At 49.0% G+C, this 20,467-nt stretch overlaps 1 protein-coding gene across 1 annotated transcript in view; it reads right to left on the reverse strand.

Moving 5' to 3' along the window:
• The window catches only part of ANKRD16 (ankyrin repeat domain 16), a 256,684-nt gene extending 236,497 nt beyond the window's left edge, over nucleotides 1–20,187 (reverse strand). The window contains exon 1 of the mRNA XM_049776329.1: nucleotides 20,183–20,187. The gene's annotated coding sequence lies outside the window, so the exon portion shown is untranslated. The remainder of the gene's footprint in view (nucleotides 1–20,182) is intronic.
• Between the last annotated feature and the right edge of the window lie 280 nt (nucleotides 20,188–20,467).

The raw sequence follows: 20,467 nt of genomic DNA on the forward strand, positions 1-20,467 counted from the left end.
CCTAAAAATCAATTTAAAAAAAATAGCACAATTGAGTTGAGGGCAGGAAAGTGTGTGAGGGGGGAGTGGAGCTATGGTCAGAGTCTGGAGTGGAGATATGGTCAGATATTCCGAGGCAAAGGGAAGTAGGAGCAGGCCATAGTGTGGACCAGTGGGGGCAAAAGTCAGGTTCTGAGCACAAAGAGGTGTGGGGCTCTGGGCGTCCTGGGGGTTTTGGACATAGTGCTCATCTTTAGGACTAGTTGACCAGTTCACCTTCCCATCAGAAGTGAATGAGGGTCTCTTTTCCCCACATCTATTATTGTTGTTTGTTTGTTGGTTGGTTGGTTGGTTGGTTTGGGGCCACACCTGCTGGTGCTCAGAGGTTACTCCCGGCTCTATGCACAGAAATCACTCGTGACAGGCTCAGAGGACCATATGGTATGCCGGGAATCGAACCCAAGTCTATCCTGGGTCATCAGAGTGCAAGGCAAATGGCATATCACTGTGCTATCACTCTGGCCCCTGTTGTTATTTTTGATGTGTGTGTGTGTGTGTGTGTGTGTGTGTGTGTTGGTATCTCATTGTTTTGATTGGCATCTCCCTCATGATTAGTGAAATAGAGCATTATTTATATGCCTATTGGCCATTTATATTCCTTCTCTGAGAAAGTTTCTGTTCATCTCTTTTCCTGTTTTTTTTTTTTTTTTTTGATGGGTTTAGAGATGCTTTGTTTTTGTAGAATATATATATATATTTGGTTTTGGGTCACACCCGGCAGCACTCAGGGGTTACTCCTGGCTCTATGCTCAGAAATCGCTCCTGGCAGGCTCGGGGGACCATATGGGATGCTGGGATTCCAACCAATGACCTTCTGCATGCAAGGCAAATGCCTTACCTCCATGCTATCTCTTCGGCCCGTTTTGTAGAATTCTACCAATGTTTTATATATTTTAGATATTAATCTTTTATTAGATGAGTGGTTGGCAGATGATTTTTCTCAGTTATTGTCATCTTTTTTTTTTTTTTTGAGGTGCAGACACTTTTTTTTTTCTTTTTCTTTTTTTTTTGCTTTTTTTGGGTCACACCTGTTGATGCTCAGGGGTTACTCCTGGCTATGCACTCAGAAATCGCTCCTGGCTTTGGGGGACCATATGATATGGGACGCCAGAAAATTGAACTGAGGTCAGTCCTAGGCTATCTCAGGTAAGGCAGACGCCCTACCACTTGTACCACTGCTCCGGCCCCATGCAGACACTTCTTAATTGAATGTAATCTATCATTCTTCCATGACTTGCTCGATCAGTGGCATTTCATCCTTAAAAATGCCTCTAGATCCAAGGTCATGGAAAGTTTTGCTAATATTTTCCTTTGTGTACCTAATGGATTCCAGTCTGATATCTAGGTTTTTAATTCATTTTGATGTAACTTTTGTGCATGGTGTTAGAAAAAGGTCTGGGTTCTTTTTTTTTTTTTTTTTTTGCATGTGGCTGACCAGTTTTCCCAGCACAGCTTGTTGAAGAAGCTAGAAGCTTCCCTTGTTCCACTTCATATTTTTTGCTCCTCATCGTAGATAAACTAACTATGTACCTGTAGGTCTATCTCTGGAGTTTTTAATTCTATTCCATTGATATGTCCTTATTCCAGTACCATGCTGTTTGAACTACTACTGCTTTGAAGTGCATTTTGAAGTTGGGGAAATCTTTTTCCCCAGGATACCTTTGGCTATGGATAGTAGAGGTTGGTATCATTCTATCTGAATCTCAGGACTCTTTTATTAATTTTTTTGGAAAATGTCTTGGGTTTTCTTATAAGAAGAGATTTTTCATTTATTTGGACTCTGAGCTCTGGGATCACTCCTGGCTGTGCGAGGGGACCTTCTCTGTGTAAATGTGGGTGACTGGGGGCTGAACCAGGGTCAGCTTCATTCGAGGCAAACATGGGAATTTCTGTGCTGTGTCTCTGTGGCCCTTTGGGGTTAATGGTTCAGTACAGTTGTGTCAAGGGATACTTAAAGGCAGCAGCTACCTCTGATGAATTCTGCAGAGCTGAGCTTGATCCTGTCCGATACAGAAAAACTTCATAAACCAGACATTTTTCACGCAGCTGTGAGCTTGGGGCTTCCAGTGGGAGAGCAAAACACAATTTGCATATGCAAACCAGCACAGCTTGAACAGAGTCTTGATTGTTGTTATTTAAATAAGGAATAATTACTTTCCATTCTCCCAGCAGGCCAACTTTCCTTCCCACTATTGTATAGACCCAAACTTCCTAATACAAATCCTGCTGTGGAGCTCTCTCACTGCTTTCCATGTGAGTGGAGGATCTGGAAACTAAGAAGCCTGCACCAGAGGATTCCTTCTGGTGGGGAACCTTTTCTCTCAACAAAGCTCCCATCCTTCATGTCTACAGGATATTTTTCCAATCCAGACTCCTCTTATTTTATTTTTAAAATTTTTGGCCCACACTGGCAATGCTCAGGGGTTCTTCGGGCTCTGCACGCAAGGATCCCCCTGATGGTGGTTGGGGGATCTATGGGATGCTGGGGATGGAATCCAGGTAGGCTCCATGTAAGGAAAAAGCCCTTCCTGTTGTGTATTGCTCCACCTGCTCTTTTCTTTGTGAAATAAAATGAAGGATTTAAAAGTCAATAAAAGCAGCCATGAAGCTTCTGCTGTGAATCCTCCCTTCAGATTTCGCTTCCCTATGCCCATTCCCACCCCATATGATATCCCAGACTCCACAGTGTGACAGCTCTGGACTCCAATGAAGCAATACCTGGCCACACAGGCTGTCGCTGGGGTAGCTGTCCAGGCCCAAGAGCCATTCCTGTCCCCAGGCCCAGAGCGACTGCCCGTCCTCTGAGCTCTCTAGGTGAGGTTCCTGGGTCAGAAATACTTGGGGCTGGAGATGAAGCAAGTCATGGTATGAGTGATCTGAAACTGTGGCTGTAAGGGCTGCTCAAACCCCCTCCCCACCCAAACCCCATCATCAGACTTTGCAGAAGTGCAAGCCCTCCAGGCTGCCTGGTGGCTGCTCCTTCTTTGTGGGTCCTTCTTAGAAGCACAGCCTGGGAGTTTGCTCCATAGCCTGTCCTGGGTGCAGGCCACAGCTGCCAGCAGTGGTATCCTGATCAGGTACCATGCCAGTATCCTGGCCACGAGTGCTTGTGTGTGGAGACTTGGAGTGTGGGACCTGAGAGACAAGGGTGCCTGGGATTCTGGGCATGGTTCTATTACTCTCCACCCAACATGCCTAGAAAGCCAGGTTCATGACACTCAGGATGTGAATTCAGAGACCCTCTTGAGGGTTCAAAAATGTTCAGAGACCCCGCATGTCCATGGATACTCAGAGACCCTGCAAGGGTTCCTCAGATGCTCAGAGACCCTATGAATGCTCAAAGACCCTATGGATGCTCAAGGGTCCCCGAATGCTCAGAGATGTTGGAGATTTGCAGCTGAGGCTGACTGAGCCCTTGTAGGTGCTGGGTTTCTGCTGGGAGGCTGGGGGCTTCCCAGAGCCTACACCAGTGTCTTTGAGAACAGAAGGATGAAGCCAAGAGAGGGGAATGGAAGGGATGAGGAGCCACCTTCCAGGATCCTTCCCAGCACTGACCTCCTCTTCCTCTTCCTGAGGTCTGTGAAGGCCTCTTCAGTGCCATGTATGCTCTTGTCACAGAGTCCAGCAGGGCCCCAAGAGGGCTTGGGAGAAAAAGGGACCCTAGTCTGGAGGCATGAATGATTAAACTTGACCGATGGTGCTGAAATTGGAATAGGGAGACAGTCTATCAGGGTGGGGAGGTGGTGCTTGCCTGGCACGTGGTTTCATCTCTGGGACTGTAGGGTGCCTTGAACCCTTCAGGAATGGTCACTGGGCATTGCTGTATGTGGCTCAAACCCCACATAAAGATATAAATACAAAATAAAATCAGCACAAATCAGCTTATGCTGAATTCAGCTGGAAGGGGGGATGTCTGATTCCTGGTGTTACAGATGGGAAGAGCATGGTTCCTGGAGCCTAGGGTGAGAAATAAGGACATTAAGTGGGGTCAGGGCTCAGTTCATGGGCTCCACACCAAGGCTGGGGTCTCCCTTGCCCCCTGCTATTTGGGAAGTAGGCAGTGCCCCGCTAAGGGAGGGAAAACCTCAGGACTAGGGCCAGCACCCTGCCCAGCTCTGGGCAACTTCTGGCACTGAGCCTTGCCTTGTTTCCTCCCACTGACTGTGCAAGGCAGGGCTGGGTGATGTCATCAGGCCTACAGATGTCCCTGTCCCCTCACGTGCCAGGGAAAGCTGTGAGGATTCAGGGATGATCCCCACATCCCATGGCTGTGGCTGGACCCCAGGAAGGAACTCAGATCCTCTGACGTGGGGCAGCACGTCTGTCTACTGTGGTTCCTGTAGGTACATATGGCTCGTCCTGGGGGAGTTGTCCAGTTTCCCTCTGGAATCCTACCAATAGGTGCCTCAGCGAGGAGCGAGCCATGCCGTTTGCCTTACTTAAGAATAGACATAGAATCAGCCATCAGCAAAAAGATGAGACACTACTTGTTTTTGTTCTGTTGCCACACCCATCAGTGCTAAGGGGTTACTTTTGGCTTTGCACAGTACTTGGGGACCATATGGAATGGTGACAATTGAGTCTTGGTAAACGTGTACAAGGCAAATGCCCTCTCCACTCTGCTATTACTCTGGCCTTTTTTGCTTGTTTGGATTTTGGACTACACCCAGCAGTGCTCAGGGGTTACTCCTGGTTCTGCTCCCAGGATTCACTTCTGCCAGGCTCAGGGAATCATGGGATGCCAAGGATCAAACTGGATAGACCATATGCAAGGCAAATCCCTCCTTTCTGTGCTATCGCTCCGGCCCCAGAAAAAAGTCATTTCTGTGAAATAGATCGACACATGAAAAGTGCCCATTGGCCACCCAGGAAGTGCTACACAGAACCCCAGTAATGGGGACCCAAGAGCTTATATGGGGCTTGGGGTGCTGCACCCAGCTGGGCTCAATCAAGAGCTGGGATCTTGAACATCATGGGTAAGACCCTCCTCAGGCTCAGCCACTGAGCTGTGTGGCTGAGAGTATCTGGGAGTGGGCTGGAGACCAGCACTTGGGGTCCCCACCGCCCCGACTCTGAGAAGAAGCCCTGTGACCTACCATGTTACATACACTGACTTTGTTCAAGAGCACATGCCAGGGAGGCTGGGCAGCAGGAGGCTGTCTGGTGACAAAAATCCAAAGTGGGTCTGTGCCCCACGTCCACGGGAAGAAGGGAAATTCCGGTGTAGCCTGAAGAAGCTTCCAGAACAAAGTGCAAAAGTTTTCTTTGGAATAGCAGGTCCAGGTGAAAAACATCCAGACAGACAGAAAGTGGATTATGGGTGTCTTCAACCTGACAGAAACGTGAGGAAGGGCTTGTGAGCAGCCCAGCATCCCAAAGACTGGGGGACTTAGTAAAGTTGCCTCCATTGTCAGAGTCTGCAGAGAGACAACAGGTGGACAGGGTGAGGAGGATTCGGGTTCGATCCCCAGCATCCCATAAGGTCTCCCAGCACTGTCAGGAGGAGGAGTGTGGCATTCTGAGGGTTAAGGGATCCCCTGGGAGCTGTATCAGGCAGTGGAAGGCGGGTCTGATTCGGGTGGGACCAGGAGGGAAAAATGAGAGCAGCTGTGCAGAAATCTGACTTTTTCCAGCTTCTGCATGAACTGGAACCCAGCAGGGCACTTGGCATGAATTTCTCAGAGCAGGAGAAGCCCATGGAAACTTCAGTGGGGGGGGGATTGAGGGGTACAGCAGAGGGGGGTGGCCTGCCCTTAGGAGACAGGTGCTTCTCATCACCCCAATCAGCTGATCCCATCTCAGCCTGCCCTGGGGAAATGCTTTTCCTTCAGATGTCAAGATATTTGGATTTTGGAGAAAATGTTTGGTTTTGTTGTTCCCAAGTTTCCATGATGATTTGGGCTCAAGTTTATGGAGGAGGAGTGGGAGGGTTTGGGTCACACCCTGCCGTGTTCAAGTTCTGTGCTCAGGATTTCTTCTGGTTGGGCAGGAACCTTAAGCAGTGGGGCAGGTGGATCATACCTGGGTGGGTCATGTGCAAGGTCTAAGCCCTGTTCTGACTCTCTGGGCCAGGGTTAGTGCTGGGAAGGATTTGGAAACTTGTGGACTAACCTTCCCCTCTGCCTTTCAATACTAGTGCCTAGCCCTGAGAAGGAACCTGGCTCTGGGTGGGTTTGGAGGTGGATTTGGAAGGATGACAGGAAGTTAGGGGGCCTGTGAAAAGTCTGGTGTATCTAAGTTTCTTTGGAACTGCGCAGATGCAAAGTCTATGTTTGAACCTGATTTGTTTGCTCTGCAAGAAACTCCTCTTTCTCCAAAGCATAAGATGAGTTGCATTTCTCTTCTTATTGCTTTGGTTTCTGATAGTTGAAGCTTTGCTATTTACTTTTTCTTTCTTTCTTCTTTCTTTCTTTCTTTCTTTCTTTCTTTCTTTCTTTCTTTCTTTCTTTCTTTCTTTCTTTCTTTCTTTCTTTCTTTCTTTCTTTCTTTCTTTCTTTCTTTCTTTCTTTCTTTCTTTCTTTCTTTCTTTCTTTCTTTCTCTCTTTCTTTCTCTCTCTTTTTCTTTCTCTCTCTTTCTTCTTTTCTTTCTGCTTTTTGGCCACACCCAGTGATGCCCAGGGGCTGCTCCTGGCTAAGTGCTCAGAAATCGCTCCTGGCTTGGGGGACCACATGGGACACGAGGGGGAATCAAACTGCGGTCCATCCTAGGTTAACGCATGTAAGGTAAAGGGCCTACCACTTGCGCCACCACTCCAGTCTCAATTTGCTATTTACCCTTTACCCTTGAAGTTTCATGTTAAGAAGATGATACAGTAAACTTCCTTGTAAACTTGGGATTATGTCCATGGAGTCAAAACAGTGAGTCTGGGGTTGGATGGCACAGCAAGGAGGGCGTTTGCTTTGCAGGAGACTGATCCAGTTTCAGCATCCCATACCATCCCAAACAGCATCCTATACGGTTTCCCAACACTTGTCAGGAATACACGCTGCTCAGAGTTTGCCTAAAACCCAAAAGCAAACCAACCAACCAAAATAAAACAAAAACAAAGACAGTGAGCTTTTAGCCAAACTCTATTTGGGCTGAATTCAGTTAACATAAATTCATCATATTCCCTTAAAAAGTGTTTAAAATTGGAAAATGAAAGAAAGACCTTTATTATGTGGGAATTAAACAAAGCCTTTTTTTCCCCCAGTCAAGATGGATGAAGAAGCAGTTCAGCAGTTTTTGTTTGTTTGTTTGTTTCCGGCGGTGCTCAGGAATTACTCCTAGCTGGGGGACTATATGGGGTGCTAAGGATTGAACCCAGGTCAAGGTGAATGCCCTCCCCTCTGTTTTATCACTCAGCCCTGCATTTTGAGTTTTAAGAGAAGGACAAGAGCCTTCCCTGACCCAGCAGTGTGCACAATCACATTAGCATCCCTTACCTTAGAAACCCTTTTAGCATCCCCAGTGTAAGAAGTCATTAAAGGTTCTTATAGATTCAAATGAGTGAGGAAAGCAATTCTGGGCCTTGAAAATGTGGGGAAAGCCCACAACCTTTTAGGGTGTTTCCTAAAAGGGACAGAGTTTGAGCCAGGCTGTTTCCAACGAGCTTTTGCTGAACCTCATAAATTCTCTGCTGGAAAATGCTCTCAAGGGGGCCCAGAGACTGGTTTTCCCATTGGAAACAGGCCTCAAGTTCCAGGAGCCAGGGACATCCCGAAATAAGCCTGTGCCATGCAGGGCAGAGGAGTTGGGCCATCTGAGGACAGACACTGGTAGCAGAATCCCGTGTCTGCAAACCTATGAGTGCCACTGAATTTAAACAATGAACTAACTCCTTGCCCCTACCTACTCCCTCTTCAAGGCACCTTGCTGGGCCTCTAGCTCACTTTCGGGTCGCAGGGCCCCCTCGTGGCTGAAATGAGAAGTGCACCCAAGGTCTCTGGCACCCAGGGAGGCTGGAAGGTTCAGGGGAAATAGGAAATCTGACAGTGGGTTCTGTTCATGACTCCCAGGTCAGGAGCAAAGGGCCCTGAGCCCCCAAACTGCATTTCTCGGGGTGATGTGGGGTTGGGGAAGAGGAAAGCGAGTAGGGTAGCCCCCAGATTGACTAGGGAGGTTCTGGAGAGACCATCCCCCTTTTTGAATGTGTGTAGCACCTGACGAAAGGCCATTTCTCTCCATCAACCCACTTTAGCAGCCTCACTTGAGTCTTTCCAGGCCCTAAGAGCTCTGGGGATGGGCGTTTTCTGCAGAGCAGTGTTCGTGGGCGGCCAGCGCCCTTGCTGTGAGGCAGAGCAAGAGTGCCAGAAAGAGCAAGAGAGGGTGTTGTCCCTGCTTCCTGTCATGTGGCTCTGCAGCTTAGGCAGAAAAAGCCTTTTGTGGACCTGGGGCGAGCTCCTGCTTCCCCCTGTGCCCTACCTCAGGTTCTGAGAGTCACTGTCACTCCTTCTCCTTTGCTTGAACCTACCCCCCCTCCGAAGGGAAGGGTGTAGGCCACATGCCCAACCTCCCTCTGTTCGGTCAGTCCTGGAGCTTCCCTCCTTCCTAGGGTGTCCTGGACCCCTTCGGGCACAGCCCCGGGCCAAGACCTCATTGTCATCTCAGACACCGGGAGAGGGGCGCAGGGCATGGAGTCTCTTTCCTTAGCCAAAATGAGAATATGTCTGCTGGAACCACAGCCCGTCTGCAGAGTCTGGGATGGGGTGACCTCTGCCCACATCCCCAAAAGTCCAGGATACACATCTCTGAAAACCTGCCATAGCCAGTTCAGACCTTGCAACTGTCTTGAGTGAGGGTCTATGAGCCGCTCCAGGAAGGCCTGAGCTACACAGGAAGTGGGTCTGTAAGGAGGCAGTTGACAATGTTGTCACGGGGTTCAGGAAAGGGCCCCATGACTCTCGTGGAGAAGAGACACAGTAAACACCCGGCTGGTGTCTGTGATAAGGGCAAGAGGACCTCAGGAAGCACAGAACATGAGTCCTGCTGCTGTCCTGCTCTTCCACCCCCACCACCCTCGAGTCCATTCTGACTCTGCTGGGTGCCATGTCTGAGCCACAGCATTCTTAGTGCTTCCCTGATTCTGAGACCTGCCATGGAAGAGGCCTGGGGGATCTGTGTCTATATACGATTCCATCCTCCCTCTCCCCCTTACTGCTGGGGTCTTTTCTAGAGAAGCAAGTCTCATCACGGAGCTCTGGGATGCTGAAGTTTACTCGAATAGATCTGATTAAAAAAAATTATTTTTGACTTTTTGGATTATACCTGGCTGTGCTAGGGGTTCCTCTGGCTGTACACTCAGAAATCATTTCTGGTGGGCTCAAGAGACCATACAGATCGAACCTAGTTGGCTACATGCAAGACAAATGTCTTAATTGCTGTGTCATCTTTCTGGCCCCATTGATCAGTTTTTCCCCCAGCTATTATTATTTTATTTATTTATTTATTTATTTATTTATTTATTTATTTATTTATTGGTTTTTGGGCTTCACCTGGTGATGCTCAGGGGTTACTCTTGGCTATGAGCTCAGAAATCACTCCTGGCTTGGGGAACCATATGGGACACGGGGGGAATCGAACCACGGTCTGTCCTAGGTCAGACACATGCAAGGCAAACGTCCTACTGCTTGCGCCATTGCTCCGGCCCCTATTATTATTTTAATAATCACGTTGAGTTCATGGAAACTCATATTTTTTCACTGTTACAAAATTGTTCATGATTGAGGTTCAGTCATGCAATGGCCAATACCCTTCACTAGGGTACATTTCCTGCCACCAGTAATGTCCTCGGTTTCTCTCACACCCCTCCCACTCTGTGGCAGACATTTACTTTTCTCTGCCTGTCTGTTTGTCTCTTTGCTCTTAAGCACCGTGGTTTGCAATATTGTTACTGAAGGGGTAGCATGCATATCACTTTCCCTCCTTTCAGCGCCCAGTTCTTGTTCAGAGTGACAGAACAGATTTTTTTTTTTTGTTTTTTGTTTTTGGTTTTTGGGCCACACCTGGCGGTGCTCAGGGGTGACTCCTGGCTGTCTGCTCAGAAATAGCTCCTGGCAGGCACGGGGGACCATATGGGACACCGGGATTCAAACCAACCCCCTTTGGTCCTGGATCGGCTGCTTTCAAGGCAAACGCCGCTGTGCTATCTCTCCAGGCCCAGACAGATTTTTAAGGTTAGCACCCTACCACTGTAATACCAGTTGCCCGCAACTTGGCTTAGTTAAAAAAATTTTTTTACATCACATCCAGCTGTGCTCAGGGCTCTGCACTCATAAATCAATCCTGGTGATCTCAGGGAAACCGTAGGGAGTCCAGGGAAGTGAACCTGGTTCTGCTGCGCGCAAGGCAGATGCCTTACCCAGGCCAGATTTTCAAACTGACTGGAGAAGAAAGTGGAAGGAAGGAAAGAAAGGAAAGGGCAGGCCGGGGGCGCAATTACCCATGTCAGACACAAGAGGGCGGCAGAGGGTAACCCAAGATCCGGAACCTTCCCCAAATTCCCCAGCAAGGTGCGCCCTGAAGCAGGAAACCTGCAACCTTCTCAGGAAAACATGACGCTGCCTTTAGGAACTGTTTGCTGATCTGTTAATAATACAAGCAAAATCACAGTCCTTGCTCCTGTTTCCAGGAAAGTTCTAGAAACTCTAGTTAATGAACCCCTGTTTGTTTGATTGATTGATTGATGAGAGAAACCCTGTATCTCTTGTGGCTGTGCAAGTTCCAAAATTGCTTCAAGAGCTTGTGGTGTGTGTGTACGTGTGTGTGTGTGTGTGTGTGTGTGTGTGTGTGTGTTTGGGGAGATGAAGGGCAACCCTCGGGGGAGTCCCCTGATACCCAGAACTGCTATAAACTCTGCAAAGTTCTCTCTTTGGGGAGTGGGATGGGCCACACCTGGTGGTGTTCAGAGCTCCTTCCTGACTCTGCACTCAGGGATCACACATGAGTGTGATGGGCTCAGGGGCTCAAGGGCCCATCTTCGGTGTTGGGGAGGAACCCTGGGTTGACCACATTCAAGAACATGTCAAGTGTCCATCCTGCTGTCCTATCTCTTCAGTCCCATCACAAGGTTCTTACAAGTGAGAATAAAGACCTTTTGGCCAAAAACAATGTGTGTGTGTGTGTGTGTGTGTGTGTGTGTGTGTGTGTGTGTGTGTGAGAGAGAGAGAGAGAGAGACAGAGAGACAGAGAGAGAGAAAGAGAGAGAAGTACCTGCTGTTAACTGCAGCAAATGTGAGAATATTGCATATATCTGCGTGTATACATGCTTGTTTAGTATGTGTATGTATGATTGTAAGCATGGTGTGTATTTGCATGAGTCTGTATGTTTGGTACATGTGCAATTGCACACAGCCAAGCATGCGTGTGTTCACATTCATGTGTGTTAATGTATAACATGTGCATTGAGTGTTTGAGGGTATTGCATGCCTCAGGGGAAACTCTCTTCCCACCCCCATACTTCATGACAGTGCCGCCCTTTGCTTATAGAACCAAGTGATGCCCCTTTGTTCCCAGATGTGGGTTCCCTGTGAGGTAAATATACAGTTCCCTATAACCTACACAGGGCATGGAGACCTTGGCATCTCTGAGACATCAGCTGGAGTTTTTTCTCAAGGGTGGAGTTAGGAGCTGGAGATAGGAGGTGTCCATCCGGGAGGAAGGAAGAAAGTAGAAGGAGGTTTCACAGAGCTACAAGGACCTTTAGTCGATCACCTCGGGGAGGACCTGGATGCATCCTCTGCCCCACAGCTCAGAAACCCTACAGTCCAATGTTTTGCCTTTGGGGGGAATCTCAGAAGAACTGAGAAGCTGGCTCAGAAAATCCCCTTCATCAATGAGTCCCTCTTGCCCACCTCCTTATGTTTTTAGTGCCAATTTGAAACGTGACAATTTTTTTGCCCCAAACAAGTGCAGGCCAATTAAAATCATGTATGATGATTATCTTTTAAAAAAGAAAATTTTATTTATTCTCTAGTATAAACTACTCTCAGAGTGAAGAAAAGTGGAAACATGAAGAGGAGATGTGCTCAATGTCTCCCCTCATCCCTGCCACAAGTTGGTACCTAGGTCATCGCTGCTCTGGCCCTTGGGGTGGCTGTGTCCCAGCGTCAAAGATGACCATGGTACTGAGACACATTCTAGGTGGCTTCACCGAGTGACTGTGACTCTCACTGATCGTCAGGAAGCTCCACCAGCTGCCTTAGATGCAGCTAGACTTTCCTCATCTCTGTCTGTCCCATATATTCAGAAACATTGATTCCACTCAGCTGATCACCTCAAATTTTCATCACAGGCATCATATATATATATGATGAGGCCATACCTGGCAACACTCAGGGGTTATTCCTGGCTCTACGCTCAGAAATAGCTCCTGGCAGGCTCAGGGGACCATATGGGATGTCGGGACTTGAACCGCCGTCCTTCTGCATGCAAGGCAAATGCCCTATCTCCATGCTATCTCTCCAGCCCATATATATATACACATACACACACACACACACACACACACACACACACACACACATATATATATATATATATATATATATATATATAGAGAGAGAGAGAGAGAGAGAGAGAGAGAGAGAGAGAGAGAGAGAGATTGGTTTTTAGGTCACACCCAGAGGCACTCAGGGGTTACTCCTGGCTCTGTGCTGATAATGCTCCTGGCAGGCTCAGGGGACCATATGGAATGCCAGGAATTGAACCCAAGTCCATATCTAGGTCAGCTGCATGCAAGGCAAACACCCTCACCACTGTGCTATCTCTCCAGCCCTCAGAAAGGGCTTTAAAAGCAGAAAGAGTCCCAGAGCACAGTGCCCTGATTGACCCTTCATTTCTTGCTCTAGGCTGGCCACCTTTATGGTTTCTGTGCTCTGCTCAAGGTTCATTTGCTACTACAGACAAGCAATAGAAAGAGGGTACATGTCACAGTCTGATGAGCAGGAATTGTCATCTGCAGCATTGCAGGTTCTATCCGGGACCCCGGCAATCTTTCTTCTCCTTGCTGGAACCTTCCTTCCTGGGAAACAGACCATCCTCAGTCGTTCTGCTCAAGGGCTGTGAAAGGTAGACACGGCTTAGCCTGAGACTCTTTCATGTTTCCAGCTGAGTCCCCACGGCTGCTGCAAATGGGATGTTCTGGGGGACACCAGGCAGGATCCCTGTTTGGAGCACGTAGATTTTACAGGCCCAAGCTCTACACCCAGGGACTTGCTCGCAGTCTCTGATCAACCAAACAAGTACTTTTATCTGATCAGAGGGAGGCCAGCCTCACCTATTCCCTTGCTCCGTGTATCCCAGAAGTACCCCATTTCTCTTTCCTTCTCCAGGCAGGGTCCCCATGTTCTCTGCTCAGCCAGGAGAAGGGGGGACTGTCCCTGTCTGGGGGGGGGGGCTCCACTTTCAGTCACTCTGCAGTTGAGAGCAGTTGCCGGGGAAACCACCTTTTAGAAAATCCTGGTTTGCTTGTGTCTTCAGACAGAGAGACAGACTGAACAGAGAGCATGAAAAGAGGCATCGGACCCATGGAAGCATGTTGAGGGCCCTGCCCGGCCCCACCTCAGAGACCTCATGTGTTGACAGAGCAGAACCAGAGGGTGACAAGCCCCGTGTCTTCGGTGATGTGCACAGAGAGGGCCAGGGCAGTGGAGACAGACCCCATGGCTGGCTTGAGCCAAGATATCATTTGGGAGCTGGCTGTGGTCAGGAAACTCCTGGCGGAGGCAGTTGGTGTGTGTGTGTGTGTGTGTGTGTGTGTGTGTGTGTGTGTGTGTGTGTGTGTTTCTCTTCTTCAGAAACTCTTATGTCTCCGTGATCTGTGGATCTCTAGAGCTCTGTTCCTGGAGGCCTAATGACTTATGGAAGCTCTGTTTGTTCATAGTCCTGAGTGTGGCTGCCAGCTACTCCAATTTCCTCACACCCCACCTGGGTCCACAGCGACAAGGAGCAAAAATGTCTTAATGGAGAGCTAACAGGGGCAGAGAGACACTGACCCACCACTCTGCTCCGTGTACCCAGTGCTCCCTTATTCGCTCTCCTTCCTTCTGGAAGGACCACGGGGCCTCTGGACTTACTTTTGAGCCTACAGAGCTCAGAGCCACTGTTAGAACAAAGTGACCTGCAGATTCCCAGCCCACTTGGGCCCACAATGACACTTAAATAAAGGCTCTGTGCACAGCACAGGGTCAGAGATGAGAAAACTCCTTGGTGTTTGCTGGGAGACATAGGAGAGGTCTCACATCTCCCAGGGTCTGATCCCTGAAAAGGAAACTCAGGTGGGTTGTGTCTAGGTCTGTTATTATGACAAAACAGGCCACTGTGTCACTGGATTACGGTGGCAGGGTGGGGATTCTCCACTTTCGACCTGAGCCCCAATGCCACTAAGCTCTAAAGAACCCCCCCAGTCGACCCCAAAACCAAATCCAAGTGACCCTGAATCCACAGTCTTGTTCAAGGAAATGCCTGCAGGGGGGCGCTATCATGACTTCCAGGTTCCTGCCGGAAACAAAGGCAGCCATGGTCTTTTATGGGCAGGAACCACAGAGAGTCGGAAGGACTCACAGTCGCAGCCAGGATAGCACGAAGGGGCGCTTGTCTTCACCAAGATAAAGCAAGTTGGCAGGGACAGGCTCAGGGCCAGCCACTCCCTGGGAAACGGCCATGCGCATATAGATGAGCTCATGAACTTTCTATATCTATGTGTGTATCAGTGCGTGTACAGAAGTGTGCCTCCTACATGTGTGTATTTGTGTGCTTCGGCATGCATGCATTGCAACATATCAGTGCCAGACATGTTTGCTTGTGTGTGATGCTACCACTGGCATGTAGGGAGATGAGGGGTAGGTCTACATTGTGAGCTGGGATTTGCTCTTTTCTTCTGTTTTCCTTTCTTTTTATTTTCTGAAGCACTGAATTTTTAGCACAACACCGCTTGCTTTTTTAATGAATGATTAAACAAATTCAATCCATGACTTAACTTAATTAAACAACTAATGAATTTGTGTATGTGGAAATTGTTACTGTGGCATCTGCGGAGGCCTCCAGGGCTCAGTTAATGGGGCTCTTCATGGCTTAGCTGGTCCACAGGGTTGAGAGCCTGCGCTAATCTGTTTCCTCTGACCCTCTGCTCTTGGGGCTGAGGTCTGTCCTGGGGCCTTCCAGTGCAAAGATGCTCCTCTCCACCCCTTCTTGGGGTCCGTATTCAGGAGAGTTTCCTGGGGTGAGAGTTGCCATAGCTGTTGTTTGAGGGCGATTTCAGCCCATTGTTGTGGAAAGGCTCACAGGCCGCTCCTTTTAGAGAGACAGACCAGAATCTTGAGATATTTTCTGATGTCCTTTCCCAGTGCAAAAGCCTCCCAGCTAGGTCTCTAGGGCCTTTGCCGGGATCATGGGGTTCACGTATGTTTGGAGTTTGGAGACAGGACCTGGACTGGGAATAGGGGCTGCTGGAGACAAATGGGCGTCACCTATTTTGGTGAGGGGGGGGGCTCACCATACATGATTTGAAGGAGGAGCTGGGAGGGAGGCAGGAGGTGGATGGTCAACAGTTCATTAGCATTCGGGGGGAGGGTTGGTGCTGCTCCCCACTCCTCCTTGGGGTGGCAGCTCCTGGTGAGGAGGGTTTATATCTTACTAGTGATGCCAAGGACATTTTTAGTCACTGCCTGCCTCCAGCAGATGGGATATTTGACACTGTCAATGACCTATATGGGCATGCGACATCACCGAGCCCATGACTGACATCAGGGGGAAGGATCATTCCTGGTCCAGACCTTCCATGGTTTGGATGCCAGGGTGAGTACATGAGCCCTATGGCCATGTGGGACAGTCATGGAGCCTCCAGTAGACAAGTAAGAAGACCAGGAATTGAGGGCAAACCAGAAGAGCACAGTGTCTCAGGGACTGTGAGATTAATAGGCAACAGCCCCTCCCTGGAAGTCCCTCACTCCAGAGGTAAAACTGAGGACCTGGATCATGTCCCCCACTTTCTTGTAAAAGAAGGCCCAGAACCATTGTCTTTGCATCCTGGTGTCCGTGCTGGCCTCTGGCCCATGTTCTTCCCTCCTGATTCCTTTGCAGAGCACCGGCCAGCTCACACTCTCTTCCCTTGGAACCAAGCCCACCAGATGTGGCTGAGCACATGGACAAAGGCTCCAGAGTAAATACGTTTGTTCAGCGATAACAGCTTCCAACGACATCAGGTCACGTGGTGTTTCCTAAACCACAGGGACTGTTCTGGTTTCCATGGAAACCACACCCAGGAAGGTAAGGGACTCAGAAATTCCATTTTCTTTCAGAAGATCACTTTCTCACACCATTTCTCTCCCCTCTCAGATCTTTGTTATTTATTAGTAAGTGTGGACAGCAGGATTGTGGTCTCGGGAAGGACTTGGTATTCTTACTGTAAGGCTGGAGGGAGGAGATTCTTTATGGGGGCTCTGTGTGCCGGCTGCAAGGAGACAGCTGACTCTTCACCAACCAGGCTGCCTGGTTCATCTATCCCCTGAACCCCTGAAGGGATCCAGAATGATGTAGAGCACACAAGATCTTCTGACCCTTCTAAAGACAGTGCAGAATCCAGCCGAGCTGACTTCTGTGTTGAAGAGGAAGTTCTGGCTAGAAGGCCCATGAGCTCAGTGAATCTATTTAGTCATGCGAGGCTGGCCCCTAATGAATAAAGTTTTATGAATAAAGTTTTATGAAGGCATGTCACACACATTTGTTACACATTGCTGACCACTCACTGTTCGTGTGCTGTGCTCAAACCTCAGACCCTTCTGTTCCTTTCTAGAAAAACAAAACAAAACAAAACACAAAACCCTAATCTGCATCTAGAGTAAAGAGCTCCCAAGTTTATTTATAAACTGGTAATAAGTAAAGGCTTCTCAAGGATGAGGTTTGCATAATTCAAACATCCTGTGTCATGAATGCCTGGTCCCAATAAAGGCAGCAAGTTTGGCTTCAGAAACTTTGGGGAAACACTGACCCTTGTCAGTCAATATTGGGAGAGATGGTCTCCATCTTGAGAGCATTTGTTTTGTCCAATCAGTGTGAACCTCAGATGCTGGTGTCCACAAAAATCACAAAACAGTGAACCAAGAGCTGACCAATGACCATGCTTATAGCTCAAGGGTCTGAGGTAGGGGGGATCATCTCCTTCAGACAGGGAAGAGGGACTGCCTTAAGATGATGTCGGGATGAAGTGGACTTGGGGAAGGCTTCAGGTCAAGGAGGTAGTGGGGAGGACGCACAGGGCTAGATGGTGTTTGATAGAAGCATCCCACCTCAAGTACTGGGAACTGGGAAAACCCTGAGCCCTAAGCTGCTGGGGGGGGTGCTAAGTTTCATTTCCTAAGTGATTTTGTGCTGTAACACTCATCACAGCCCAGGTTGGACAAAAGGACTTGTGCCAAGGCCCCTGAGAGACTAAGGGACTCCTGGGATCAGTGGCAAGCATATCGGGGGTTCTATGAGGGAATATACACACTAGCGCCCCAGCAGCCAGCATTAGTTACCTGTATTTATTATTCCTTGAGTTGGTTCCACTTGGGTCTTCCTTGTCTTTGCTGCCCCTTGGTCCCAACTTGCTGGAGCCCTGCACCCCAGTGAAGGGGTTTGAAGCAGGAGGGTCTTTGAGTGCTTGCTGGGGCCAGGGTGGGATTAGAGGCCAGTTTCTGCACCCCAGGAGGCTGTTAGGGAAGGGCCACTCCTTGTGGTGTTGTGGAAGCAAAGTCAAGGGCCAAGATATATTGCATGATCCTTTGTGTGTGTTCAACATCCTCTGGTTCTACAGACATAATCCTGCCAGTCTCCCCTCTTCTTTCAGGTTCAAGGGGGTCCCAGGCCCCATAAAACCTGCATCAGTAAAGAATGGTGAATACTAGGAAGGTGCTGCTGAAACTGGGGTCTAGCGATCAAGATGTCGGTGTACAACCAGAACACATTTTTTGGTTTGGGTTTGAGAGTCGAGGGGATGTAAAAATAACCTGCACTATCCAAAGAGCCTCCATGTTCCCAAAGATGCAGTTGAGATGGGCCGGAAATGCTCCCCAGTCCCCTGACTGTGCTCCCGGCACTTGGAACCCCTTTCCACAACCCTCCCCTGACCTCCTGCCTCAGCCTGCTAAATGTTTCCGCCAAGGGGACGTCATTTTGCCATTAGAATAATCAGATCAATGTGTTTGCTTAGTTCCAGAAAGTTGGGATTGAGTGTTATTGTTTTTACCCCCACTGGGGAATTTTTATTTTCAATATGAAACATATGGGGGGACATGTCCAACAATGACATCACATCCGCCCTCCTGGGAATGGCCAGTTCTCCCCCTTTGGCCCAAGGGTGGGAGAGTCAGGTGTGAGGGGCCCCAGGGCAGGAGGAGAAATGCTCCCCAGAATCATCTCTTTCTCACCGTCTCCCCAAAGAGGTGCTTTTTCTGCCAAGACTGGCCGGAGTTCAAAGGACTCGAGGGGTTTCAGGACTCAGAACATTTCCAGCCAGCAAAATAAACCATCCCTTTCCTTCTGACTCATTCTAGAATCCCCTGGAAAGGCTGCTTCGGAGCATCTTTTGGGGTTTCTCAAGCTCTGCAAAACCAGACAAGCTTGATGACAGTGTCACTGTTGCACCAGCGCAAAGCGCCACGAGGGCTGCTCCCAGCAGCTCTGGGACCCCAACAGGACAGAGACCAGGGGTCATATCTGTCACAGACTGTGATGATGCCTAGAAGACTGGGCCTGCCACGTGCCATGGGCTGGTGAACCACTGGTGGGGCAGCACCAGTGGAAATGTGGGGTGCAGAGGGAAGAGGACAGTTTTCCAGTAGTGGTATCGAATGGAGTTTTTTATTTTCCATTGTGGACAGACTGATGTACCAGTAGATTCCTGGTGGTTATTTCTTGGGGTGTTTGTGTTGTTGTTTTGATCTCTCTCCAATGTTCTATACTCCATGCTACATGCTATCTGAATATTCTACCATGGCAGCTCTCCACCCCCTATCTGAGCCCTTTAACACTCCATAATGCAAGTGCTTTCCAGTTCCGGAACAAGATGGGATAACAATGAGCTCAGTTGCTCATGGACTGCAGAGAGCATCTGTTTTCATGCTTCACACTGTTTCGGTGGGTGCATTGCCATTTCTGAGCTTGGCTTCTGGGGTGCCTGGGGACAGTGAGAGGTGTCCATGGGAATTGAGGTGTGAACACAAGGGACATTTTAGGGGCTATGGCTTGCATGCAGACATAACCAGTCACCTTGGCCCCAGACACACCCACCTGCGGTTTGTAGGGACTGTCCAGTCCTGCAAGGTCTTGAGGGGTGGGCCAGTTGGGTTGGCCATGTGTGCAGAATTATTCCGTAGAAGGGTCATTCCTAGTTTATTTTTTTAGCAGAAATGCCTCTAACTTAGGACTCAGGGGCCTGGTGTGGGCTAGCCAGTCAGTGATAGGGCATAGTAATGTGGGGCCACTTGCAGCCACCAAGGCCCCAGAGGTGCTTAGGTGTTGAATTAAATAATTAAAGATGGTGCTGAATGGAGGTGGATTTCTCTCTGCCACCCCAGGCCACGTGGCTCAGCAACCCCCATCCAGCCGGCGGGTTCCAGGCCCAGGTGAACGGCGGAATTAAACTCACTCACAGGCAGACATCAGGAAGCATCAGCTTTATTCATCCCTATCCACCACATGTGTGGTTTCTATCATAACCTTTCAAGCACAGCCATACTTCGCTAGCCCTGCCTCTTAACTCCTTTCAGCCATCTTCCCTTTGGCCTCCATCCTGGTCCAAGACCAAAAGAGGCAGAGACCCAGAAGCCAGAGAGCGCAGCAGGGCAGAGCCAGCGCAGCAGGGCAGACCCCCTAATCCCCTGGCTCAAAGGTTTATCTACCTATTCCAAGACCCCTCCCAGGAATGGGGGGTCTTGCAGGTAAGGTCACACCTAATATTCAGTTCCCAAGACCCCTCCCAGAAATGGGCGGGTCTCAGATAGGTACACCTAAATCCAGGGTGGAGTTACACTTAGGGACAAAATCTGGGGCCTCTCACAGGCCAGGCAGGTGCTCCAATACTGGAGTTATCTTCCTGCTCTGCTTTATTTCCTTTTCATAGTTGTGGGGTCACACCTGGCAGTGTTGGGGGACCCACACAAAGCAAGTGCTCTGGCAGCTGAGCCCATCCTGGCCCCTCTGTGAAATTATTTAACATTTAAAGACAGGACACCCATGAAGAAACTGTCACTTCTGAGTAAGCAGCCTTGGTCTCAGTAATTCTCTTTTATTGCAGTTGTAGTTCAAAGCCAAATGACCGATCTATTTTTTTACCTAATTATATCCAGAAGGGAAATGTCACTCTGCTGGGAAGGACACTTGGTGCCCTGGTTTGGTCTTTATGTTCATTTGTCATTTAAAAATTCATAAAGGTTTCCGGGTGTCTTCCTGAACAGAGAAAACTAAATC

The sequence above is a fragment of the Suncus etruscus genome, chromosome 7 (assembly GCF_024139225.1).
Source record: "Suncus etruscus isolate mSunEtr1 chromosome 7, mSunEtr1.pri.cur, whole genome shotgun sequence".
NCBI classification, from domain to species: Eukaryota; Metazoa; Chordata; class Mammalia; order Eulipotyphla; family Soricidae; genus Suncus; species Suncus etruscus.